The sequence below is a fragment of the Pan troglodytes genome, chromosome 4 (assembly GCF_028858775.2).
Source record: "Pan troglodytes isolate AG18354 chromosome 4, NHGRI_mPanTro3-v2.0_pri, whole genome shotgun sequence".
NCBI lineage: Eukaryota > Metazoa > Chordata > Mammalia > Primates > Hominidae > Pan > Pan troglodytes.
This window is the reverse complement of record NC_072402.2, coordinates 31,500,740-31,513,077: the sequence shown is the minus strand read 5'-3', so window position 1 is coordinate 31,513,077 and position 12,338 is coordinate 31,500,740. Positions and strand designations below refer to the sequence as shown.

General features: G+C 34.9%; 1 protein-coding gene across 5 annotated transcripts in view; it reads left to right on the top strand.

Moving 5' to 3' along the window:
- The window catches only part of LOC134810067 (uncharacterized), a 170,813-nt gene extending 158,904 nt beyond the window's left edge, over positions 1 to 11,909 (top strand). For 4 of the 5 annotated variants that reach the window (XR_010157186.1, XR_010157185.1, XR_010157189.1 and 1 more), the window contains 2 exons: positions 7,614 to 7,718; positions 8,151 to 11,909. The gene's annotated coding sequence lies outside the window, so the exon portion shown is untranslated. The remainder of the gene's footprint in view (positions 1 to 7,613; positions 7,719 to 8,150) is intronic. The other variant, XM_063811118.1, reaches the window with a different exon arrangement.
- Positions 11,910 to 12,338: the final 429 nt, after the last annotated feature.

Here is a 12,338-nt window from a genome sequence, read left to right as displayed (position 1 = left end):
ACTATGGACAACAGTTGTGAGATTCCTCAAAAATCAAAAACTTGAGCTACCATATCATCCAGCCATCCCACTGCTGAGTATATACTGAAAAGAAAGGAAATCAATATATCGAAGAGATATCTGCACTCCTATGTTTGTTGCAGCACTGTTTACAATACCTAAGATTCGGAAGCAACCTACATGTTCATCCACAGATGAATAGATAAAGAAAATGTGATACATACACACAACAGAGTACTATTCAGCCATAAAAAAGAATGAGATCTAGTCATTTCCAACAACGTGGATAAAACTGGAGATCATTATGTTAAGTGAAATAAGCCAGGCACAGAAAGACAAGCATTTCATGTCCTCACTTATTTGTGGGATCTAAAAATTAAGACAACTGACCTTACGGACATAGAGAGTAGAAGGATGGTTACCAGAGGATGGGTCATGGGGGTGGAGGGGAAGTAGTGGATGGTTGATAGGTACCAAAAAATTTAGAAAGAATAAATAAGACTTACTATTTGACAGCACAATATGGTGACTACAGTCAATAATAACTTAATTGTATATTTTTAAATAACTTAAAGATTGTAATTGGATTTTTTGTAACTCAAAGGCTAAATGCTTGAGGGAATGGGTAGCCCATTCTCCATCATGTGCTTATTTCAGACTGCATGCCTGTATCAAAACATCTTGTGTACCCCAGAAATATATATACCTATTATGTATGCTCAAAAATTAAAAAAATAATAATTTAAAAATTTAAAAAAGCTTATCTAATCCAACTATTTGTTTAATAGATAAGGAAATCAAGGCCAAGATATATGAAATGACAACATGCTAAAAATTTTATGTGGTTAGAATGAAAAACATAAATTTTTTATCTATGGACAATAGTACCCTAGCAGTGTGATTAAGAGCTTTGGCATTTGTGTGAAACAGGACACACTATGCCACATAAAAAATTTGGGACTTTTGGGAAATTATTTAATTTTTTGAATCTTAGAAATCCTAAATGCTAAAAGAGAATAAAATAAAAGTATATTTTAGAGTCTTCTAGTCATACCAATAGTAATTATCAGTAAAGTAACATATTTGGAAATACGTTATTTATGACTTTTTCTAAAAACTCAGGAGAGGCTATAAATTAATTGAAACATATTTGATATGGAAATTATATTTCAGAAAGAGTTTCCCAGACTAGATTAATTCTACGAGGTTTGAATTCATAATAGTAAATCCCAGATACTATTTTTTGGTTAATTGCAAATATTACAACAAAGTTAAGACATGGATTTTGGATGACCTGTAAATAATAATTTATTTTAAAATACATAATGATCGAAACATTTCTGAATACCAATGCAGCACCTGATAATTCTAATGCTATATCAGTATTTTTAAATTCTGCTGGACTCATTAACTTTTCAAGCAGGGCTATTTCTCATAGCTCTTCCCAGAAGACTACTTAAAGTTTCTCCATGATATGAATGTACTATGATTTGATTATGTTTTAGTGTTTGAACGAATTATGTTATTTTGTGCCTCTAGAAAAAAAACATGCATCAGACTTCCCTAACACAACGATGCCAGTGTAACTAATAATAATTATTAGGAATAAATATTTCTAATAAATGAATAGAACAGAGAGAATTTTTAGGAGTTACACTGGCATCGTTGTGTTAGGGAAGTCTGATGCATGTTTAAGAAAATGTGGCACATATACACCATGGAATACTATGCAGCCATAAAAAATGGTGAGTTCCTGTCCTTTGTAGGGACATGGATGAAATTGGAAACCATCATTCTCAGTAAACTATCGCAAGAACAAAAAACCAAACACCGCATATTCTCACTCATAGGTGGGAATTGAACAATGAGATCACATGGACACAGGAAGGGGAATATCACACTATGGGGACTGTGGTGGGGAGGGGGGAGTGGGGAGGGATAGCACTGGGAGATATACCTAATGCTAGATGACGAGTTAGTGGGTGCAGCGCACCAGCATGGCACATGTATACATATGTAACTAACCTGCACAATGTGCACATGTACCCTAAAACTTAAAGTATAATAAAAAAAAGAAATATTTATTCCTCTCAAAAGCATTTTCCATTTTTAATAGAACAAATAAAAACATTATTGTACTTTTCAAAGGTATTTCTAACCTTGAAAAGGATATTTCTCTTGTCACTAAAAAGAGTCTTTGAACATTATTCAATATTGTCAGTGTGCCAGCATAGGGAACTTGATATTTCTTTAATTCATTTGATTTGCCTTTACTTTTCTAATGAAATAAATAGCTTTGTGAAAATGAAAGTCATCATAATAAGAACTATTTTCAGAAAAGGAATGGTAATATTTTCAAATACATTAAAGAGATGTATTCATCCACACAGTCATTTAAATAACAAAGTAGCTACTGATTTAGCAGAGCATCTTCTAAAGATTTAATGGCATTTTATATCAAGACATACAACAAACATCCATCCTGACTTTCTACAGTAGACAAAGGCATGTGTCTTATTGACATACTAAACAGGTGAAAGTGTTTTGGATGAAAATGGCTTAACCTAAACAAAATAGTAAACGCCTCAGTTACATAGCCATTCATCAACTGGACTTGAAATAAAATTTCAAAGAGTCTTTAAATAACTTTGCGTATGAAAATTACAGTAAAAATCTTTAATTAGTTGCATATAAAGAGCTTAACAATTCATGTAGCTTACAATTAATACATTATATTCTATTTAGTTAATGATAGTCATACATTACTGTTGTCTGATTTGTATGACCTCAGATACTTGTCAGCAATTTCTTCTTATGGCATCATAAAATAGAACCTGGTGTTTGACATTTATGAAATTTACTTAAATTGTGTTTATTGTATTATATGGTTGTGTTCCCTATACAGTGTAACATTTAATCATTTTATTATTTTATAATTAATCAGTTTATTCATTCTGACATTTAATGCATTGATAATCAATATTAATCAATCTACACATATTTCATTAAATTTTTAATACATGCAACCAATGTCAAAAAACTAAGGTAAAAGTAGAATTTAATTGCTATTAGTTTCTAAATAAGAACTATTGCTTTGATTGCACTAAGAAAACAGAATTGGAATCATAGAAGTCACACATATAGTTGAATCTATGGCAAAGAAAGATAATAAAAGGATATTAAAGAGTTTATTAGAAATCAGCATCAGAAAAATGTGACTTAGGTAGTGAAGGGATCATATATTTCAGTAAGAGAAAGACATAGGCAAGAAGAGGAATGCCTGATTCCCAGGGGGTTAAGAGTTCACCTAGTACTCAGCTCAATCCAGGGAATAAAAGATAGTCGTAGAGAATATAGTCATTTGGTTTTATATTTTGTTATAAAAATTTCAAACATACACAAAATAAGTAAGAATATAATAAAGACACATATTTCTACTATGCAACTTCAATATTTATTATTTTGCTAATCTTTATTTAAGGCCTCTCTTTATTTGTTTGTTTCAAGGGAATTTAAAAGTTAAATCCCAACATTGTATCATTTCCCTTATAAGTATTTCAGTGTGCATCTTTAACTAAAGAAGGACATAATCCCCACAATTTTGTTTGTATACATATATCACTATGCTATTGTTACACCAAATACAATTAACAATAATTATTTTCTTTCTTCTCATGAATCTTTTTACTGTTGGTTTGCCCAAATAAGGACCTTGAAAGTTCCACTCATTTGTATGGGTATGGCTGATCTCTTTTATTTTAGAACATTCTCTCCACACTCTTCAATGTCATTGATTTATTAAATAAATTCAGTCATTTGTTGTAGAATTCTATAGGATATTACACATTCTGAATTTTTTTTAATGCCCTCATAGTGTTATATTTTTACTCCATATCCTTTGTGTTTTTGTGCTTATATGGTCTTGAAGCTTGACTACTTTTAAGTTTAATTTTTAAAGGATGAATATTTATAGGTGAGTCTATGTATTTCGTATTGCATCCTAGCATGAAGTACATTACGTGGAGTTGCCTCATTAAGGATACAAATACTAATCAGTGGATTCAGATGGTGACAGCCTTAGCTTACCCATTACAAAACTCCCTATCAACATTTCACTGTTGAGTTTAATTTTTAATAATCATTACATAGGCAATTATTTCATTAAGGGATAAAAAATGATATTTCTAATTTAACCATTAATTTTATCTTTAATAACTTGAATTATTTTATTAAGAAATTTCCTTCATCAACTTATTTCCTTGAAATAAAAGACTCTCAGAGCCAGGTGCGTTGGCTCACGCCTGTAATCCCAGCACTTTGGGAGGCCACCTGAGGTCAGAAGTTCGAGACCAGCCTGGCCAACATGGTGAAACCCTGCCTCAACTAAAAATACAGAAATTAGCTGGGCATGGTGGTGCCTGCCTGTAATCCCTGTACATCGTTTTTTTGTTTGTTTGTTTGTTTTTGGAGACGGATTCTAGCTCTGTTTCCCAGGCTGGCGTGCAGTGGCACTATCTTGGCTCACTGCAACCTCCGCCTCCCAGGTTTAAGCAATTCTCCTGCCTCAGTCTCCCGGGTAGCTGGGATTACAGGCGCCCACCACCATGCCCAGCTAATTTTTGTATTTTTAGTAGAGACAGGGTTTCACTTTGTTGGCCAGGCTGGTCTTGAACTCCTGACATCGTTATCTGCCTGCCTCGGCCTCCCAAGTACCGGGATTACAAACCTGAGCCACCGCACCCGGCCAATAGTGCAGCTCTTTTTGTGCTTCAACTTCAAATACCCCAAAGGAGAGCATTGAGATAAATTAGCTCTCATTCTCAGGCATGAGTGGATAGGATAATCACTAGTCCAGGGTGATTGGAAACACAGGGCCAACTTACAACAATTCAGCTTACAACAATTCTTACAATTTATGTGTAAGAAATCGCTTTAAATGGACTGTGCATGCAATAACATGAATCACACTCAAAATATCTTGCTGAGTAAACAAGAGAAGTCAGACCAAAAAAAGAAAAAAAGAGTATATACTTTCTATAAACATCTAAAAAATGCAAACTAGTCCACAATAACAAAAAGCAGGTCAGTGGTTGCCTGGAGGTGAGGGAAGAGTTAGAGGAGGAAGAGATTTCAAAGAGGATTAAAGAGATTTTGGTGAGTTATAAACATGTTTATTATCTTGATTTGCTCATTAATTTGATGATTTTACAGGTATATACATATGTTGAAATCTATAATATGGTATATTTTAAATAGTTGAAGTTTATTGCATGTTATTTGTTCCTTAATAAAGCTCTTTTAAAAACAGGTTATTAAAGTGAAGAGCAACTTGAGGACTAGATTGTCTACTTTATTGAATTATAAGGAAGTAGGTTTTATTGAAATGGAAAAAGAAAAGGAAAGAATTTGGAGTATAGAGTACTGCATTAGGAAATCAGCTTAAGATTAGGTATTCTAATGGGAGACTATCAGAAACCTTATAGTAATACAGGGCATTTGCCTACCTAAACAATCTAAATATATTGTTTGTACTCTTATGTTAAGCTGTGAAGGTGTACTTGTTATTTATAGTTAAATTTAAGATTTATTAATAATTAGTAATACTATTGGACATTATGAGCTAATGAGTAACAGAGACTTACAAGCATCGGTGTTGAACCAGAAATTTACAAGTGATTCTGACACTGAACTATGTTTCCAGGACTGGATACCCCCCAGGTTTTTGTAAGGGAAACGGTAATGCAGAAATATAAAGTGATTTTCGTTTATGTAACTCCTACACTCAAAGTGTTCTTGGACACTGTGGGAAATTCAAGGGTATCACACTAGAATAATGGAAGGATTCGATTCAGAACAGAAGTCCCAAAATAAGTTCACTGTGTGCGAAAAACAAAATAAATGTGTGGATGATTAAACACGCAAGAATAGAACACTTAAAAATGATGATAACTGAAGATGTCAGAGGGCCAAACAAGACGGATGGCAGATCCAATGTTAAGTGGTTAGCAGATGTGAGGAAGCAGCAGCAAGATCTTGCAATTGAAACTCATGCAGCTTCAAACAGAAAACTTCATATGGGATTTCAATTTTGTTTGGAACTAACATAGACTCTGATGATAACAGTTCATGAGTCATTGGTTGTGATAGTTGTGGAGACGGTTTCATAGAATTTGGCGTTTCTATAAAGCAAATATAGAAATCTAATAATAGGTATATAGACAGGATATTGAATAAGGACTATTCTTAAGACAACTTAATTAATGTCCTTGAATGTGGGCTTATATCAACAATATAGCATTTTAAAAGTATAGTGCTTTGATGATGTTGAATAGTGAATATTTATTGATCAAGTTTTAAAAAGATTCCTACGTGAATATTATCTAAAATTTGTCTTTCATGTTACTGATGAGGAAACTGAAGTATACTGGGCTAAAGTAACTGGACCAAATCACGTGACTAATTAGTAGTAGCTTCAGGCTTAAAACTTTTTGGTAGGGATTTGTTAATACCAGTGGCTATATCCCAACCTTAGAGCCATAGTAGACAAGTAAATAAAGAAGCCCCAGATGCAGCAACACTTTTGGCCTTCATGAGAGGTGCATTGATTTCAAAATATTAGTACAGTTTATGTACCCCATATACAAGGGCTGTGAGACAGGAGTTCATTGCTAGAATCCTATTAATTCCAATTGCCTTTTAGCGTTTCTTGTAGAGCCCTTATACATGCAGGATTTGATAGCCAGTTAGAAATACTCAACTTCAGATGCAAGGTGTCTCCCTTTTATAATGCTAGAGGAAAAGGCTGACACAGGTTTATATTGTTTTTACAATATTCCATTGTCTTTTTCTAAAAATCATTTTCAAAGTGTGAAATCAATCAATTTCTAGTTTAGATTAATGCAGAAGCCAAGAAAACTTGAACTCTCCCTTCAATTTTCAACTGAGCAAAATGCCAAAGTGTCTTGTGATTTAACTGACACTTGCTCAGCCTTCCATTATCATATCTAAAGCTGAGTTGTTCTTACAAGACTTTCTGATGTAGGATATTTAACAAGAGTGGAAATGTAAGGTCTAAAGATGTTGTGGCAGTGAATTCTAACAAGGAGTTTTATTGCTCTCTTTCCTTACCTTTAGTTTCCCCTGACAGTCATTCTTCCTGGTACTAATTTATAGTACTCACCTAAAGTTCCCTCCACTTGATGTCAAATTGTCTTGAGGATTGAAAAGATTTTATTCTTAGAGAAGGTTGTATTGAAATTGATTTCATTTTAACTTAACGTTTGATTTTGTCATTGCTGGATTTGGGCTTGAATAGACTTTATAAACACTGAACAGATACATTCTTATCTAAGACTAGCTTGATTTGCTTGATCTTTCAGCAAAGTGTTGGACAGATTGAAACTCCACTCATATGTAATATACTTGAATTTTGAGTTCATTATTGTAGTGCTGTTTCTTAGTAGAAATGGTTAGAAGGTTGCTCTTTTCATCCCAAATATGGTCAGATGCCTGTAATTGAACTCTCTTTTGTTTATTAAATATTTTACCAATAAGCAAAACAATTCAAAATAGCAACTGAACAGGAATGAAATAAATATTTATTTATTTTTTAGTTATGGAATCATTCTTGAAAAACAAAAAGAGTTTTGCCTGTAAATGAAAATTCAGAAATATCAGAGGAAATAACAAAAACCAGTCAGGGAAGCACGGCTTTGCAAGTAAGTGGAGGGGAAGATTTCAGCCTTTATTTTTGCTTTCTCTGGGGTTAAGAGCCTCCATTCATATGAATGAGAAGAGAAATGTTTTTCCACTTAAAAACTCTTGACTTTTCTAACTTTATTTAAGCACCTAAAACTGAAAAGCTATAATGTTTACACTTTACTTATTCATTGTCTTCAATTTATTTACAGATTTATAAACTAAGGAGATTATTGTATAGATGTAAGCTCCTGTTAATTCCTCTTTTTCTATATAGTAGGAAGCTATATGGATTTCATGGTCCTATACTGTTAGGTGGGTTTATCTTATTTCTTTATACAAAAGAATATAGAATTGTAATTTATAGTTATTTATCTAAATATATTTGTAACAAAATGTTAACATGTAGAATGTTTTAATATAGACATGTCTTTTTTTTTTTTCTGTTTCAGATGCTTCAGAAGAATTGTAATATTAGGTACTATCTGCCTTTAAGAAAATAGAAGCGGCTGGTGTGGTGGCTCACACCTGTAATCCCAGCACTTTGGGAGGCCAAGGTAGGTGGATCACCTGAGGTTGGGAGTTCGAGACCAGCCCGGCCAACATGGTGAAACCCCGTCTCTACTAAAAATACAAAAATTAGCTGGGTGTGGTGGCACACGCCTGTAATCCTAGCTACTCAGGAGGCTGAGGCAGGAGAATTACTTGAACCCGGGAGGTGGAGGTTGCAGTGACCCGAGATCATGCCACTGCATTCCAGCCTGGGAGACAGAGCGAGACTCTGTCCAAAAAAAAAAAAAGAAAAGAAAAGAAAATAGAAGCTAGGATCAGTTATGGTGGCTCATGCCTGTAATCCTAGTGGTTTGGGAGGCCAAGGTGGGAGAACGGCTTGAGGCCAGGAATTCCTGATCAGCCTGATCAATGTAGTGAGACTCCATCTCTACAAAAACAAAAACAACAACAACAAAAAAGTAGCTGGTCATGGTAGTGACATGTATCTGTCGTCCTAGCTACTCAGGAGGCTGAAATGGGAGGATTGCTTAAGCCCAGGAGTTTGAGGCTGCAGCTAGCTATGATTGATTGCTCCACTGCAGTCCAGCCTGGTTGACAGAGCTGTTAAGAAAAGAAAAGAAAAGAGAAAAGAAAAGAAAGGAAAGGAGAGAAAGAGAAAGAGAAAGGAAATGTAAAAAGTAAAGTTGAGGTTCCTCTTCAAAGACTTTCCTCCCCATCTAATTAGGAATAAATAGTAACTTCTCTTAGAAGCAAAATTTATTCAAAGACTTGTGCTAATATTCTTAAATATCTGCTAGCTGTAATAAAGAAATCAATGTACTTTATGTTCTTACCTCCCACAATTTAGCCTAAATATTTGCCCTAGCATGCTTATACTAGTCCAAGCAAGCATTAGGTCATAGCCTGTTCCTCTTCCTTATTTGAAGGTCTTTTTACCTTTCTCAGCATTCCACAAGTTACTTCCTCCTTCCTTTGTTCTCCTCTGCCTTTGCCTCTTTTAAAAAGTTCTAAGTTGCTAGCCAATCAGGACAAATACAGAATGTGAGGTCTCATTCCAGCCAATAGAAACCGGACACAGCAGTAAGGTAGACACGTCAAGTTATAAATGACCCTGTCTCCTTTGTTCAGTGTACTCTCATGGCAAAACTGCTGGTGAGTGTACCCTTTCTGCAGAAAGTAAAAAAATGGCCTTGTTGAGAAAATTAAATTTATATTCAAGTGCTATATATTTACGGCACCAAAGAGCAAGCATTTCTAACAGGAAGGAAAGAAAGGAGGGAGGGAGGAAGGGAGGGAGAGAGGGAGGGAAAGCTAAATTTTGTGGTTTGTTTAGTCTATGGAAACAATAGCCATCAAAATATATTTTGACAAAACAGTGGGCACGAATTTTTGATTGGAGAGAAGGGGTTTACAAAAGAGGAAAAGAAAGAAAATGTCCCATTGGCAAGTATTTTCTAAAGATCTGTAGGACGTTAGAAGATGGAACAGAAGGTTGAAGAGCAAAAAGCATTATCAGGTCATTGGGGCTGACCCAAGTAAGTTGCTGAGAGAGAAAGAGAGTCACTTTGCAAATGAATGCTTGGTGGTTGAATCTATCAAAAGACAATGGTGAAGAGCATTATGTGAAGATTCAGGAGGCAAACAGGAACCAAATTATCCTTATAATGACCCCCATAGTCAATATATATAGCCACTCTAATGATTACTCTGAGACCCAGCCTTCATTTGAATGAATTACCAGTTGTTGGTCTGTAAGAAAGACACCTGTCCTTCCAGCAGTAGTGTGTAAAAATTAGGCTTCACCAGAAGCTAGCATCTTCTCTGGTCAAGCAACAAATGCTAAACATATTTTTGCTATACATGTATCTATCATATGTTAAAGAAGAAGAAAAAAAAAAGCCACTCAGTTTGTGGTAACTTTCTGTAGCAGTTCCAGAAAACTAACACAATGGCTTACAAATATTCTCTCTCATGACTTGCTGCATCAAATTAGCTCACTTGGTGGATCTTTCTTGTGGTTTTTTTCATGAGATTACATTCAGATTGGCTGAACTTAATTTTTAAAAATATATATATTTTTATTTTTATGACTACATAACAATTGTACATGTTTATGGGGCACATGTGATATTTTGATACATGCATACAAAGTGTAATGATCAAATCAGGGTAATTTAGATATTAATCACCTCAGACATTTATCATTTCTTTGTGTTAGAAGAATTCTAATTCCTCTCCCGTAGTTATTTTGAAATATATAATATATTATTGTTAACTACAGCCACTCTGTTGTAACTCCAAACACTAGATCTTATTTTTTCTATTTAATTGTATTTTTTTTTTTTACCCATTAACCAACCTCTCTTTATATCCCCTCGTGATATGGTTTGGCTCTGTGTCTCCACCCAAACCTCATGTTGAATTGTAATCCCCAGTGTTGGGGGAGGGACCTGGTGGGAGGTGATTGTATCATGCGGGCAGATTTCCCCTTTGCTGTTCTCGTGGTAGTGAGTTCTCTAGAGATCTGGTTGTTTGAAAGTGTGTAGCATTTCCCCTTTTACACTCTCTATCTCCTGCTGGCCATGTGCTTTCCTCTCCTTCACCTTCTGACATCACTGTAAGTTTCCTGAGGCCTCCACAGGCATGCTTCTTCTATAATCTGCAGAATCTTGAGCCAAAAACCTCTTTTCTTTATAAATTATCCAGTCTCAGGTAGTTCTTTATTGCAATGTGAGAACAGTCTAACATACCTCTTCACTATACTTCTCAGCCTCTGGTAACCATCATTCTATTCTCTCACTTTATGAAATCAATTTTGTTTTGCTCCTATATATGAGTGAGATCATGCAATATTTGTCTTTCTGAGCCTGACTTATTTACTTAACATAATGTTTTCCAGTTCCATCCACATGGTTGCCAATGACAGGATCTCATCTTTTTTTCCTGGCTAAATAGTATTCCATTGTGTATATGTACCACATTTTCTTTATCCATTCATCCTTGATAGACCCTTAGAATGATCCTAAATCTTGGTTATTGTGAATAGTGCTCCAATAAATATGGGAGAGCAGCTATCTCTGTGATACACTGATTTTCTTTCTTTTGGATATATACCTAGCAGTGGGATTGCTATATCATATAGTAGTTCTATTTTTAGTTTTTTGAAGAATCTTCATACTATTTTCCATAGTGGTTGTACTACTTTACATTCCTCCTAATAGAGTAAGAGCCTTCCCCTTTCTTAGCATCCTTGGGTTGGGCTCTATTTCCAAAGTATTGACTGGACTGAACTCTATGAAAGCTAACAAACATGGCTGATCATTGATACTGGCTATTGGCTGGGAACTCAGCTACAGCTATGGGCTGGACCATCTCCACCTGGCTTGTGCATTTCACAGTATGGCAGCTGAATTCCAGGAGGGAGCACCCTAAGTGGATCCTGAGAGTGAGCATTCCAAGAGGCCTGAAGTGATGCCACAGTACTCCTTATGACAGCCTGATAATTCCCATACACAATTTCTATTGTACTGTATTGGCCAGGAAGATCAATAGCCGTTCCAACTCAAAGATAAATGAATTAGTCTCTACCTCTCAATAGGAGAGGAAAAAGTATTTGTGGCCAGCTTTAATCTACCATATCAAGTTACACTTTTTAATTTAAAAAATTTCTTAACAACATTGACTAATTTCAAATATGTGAGCTTAGTCAGTTTCTTTAAAAATAGTCTACACCATAAAACCTGTTCAAGGAGTGTGGCTCCTTGATTTTTTTTATAGAAACGCTATGCTAAAATGTTCCTTCAAAGCTTAACACATAGTCTTCAGTTCTTCACTTCTGCCAAATTCCTATGTAAACATTAGTACATAGTTGGTGTCCCTCCTCTTTCATTAATCGTTTCCTTTTTCTTTTATCTTAATTTTTATCCCTTTTCTGAATTCTTCTTATTTTATTCTTGTCCATCCACATCCTCAATGTGTGTGTGTGTGTATGCGCACACACACATGCTGGTGAGGGGATCCCATATGAGACTGAGAACTGGTTTAGATGTGGCAACTGGGTGAAGGGATGCAATGGTTTCATTGCAACAGCTGGCATCAGCCTTCTGCTTGGTCGTGATTTCTTCTGA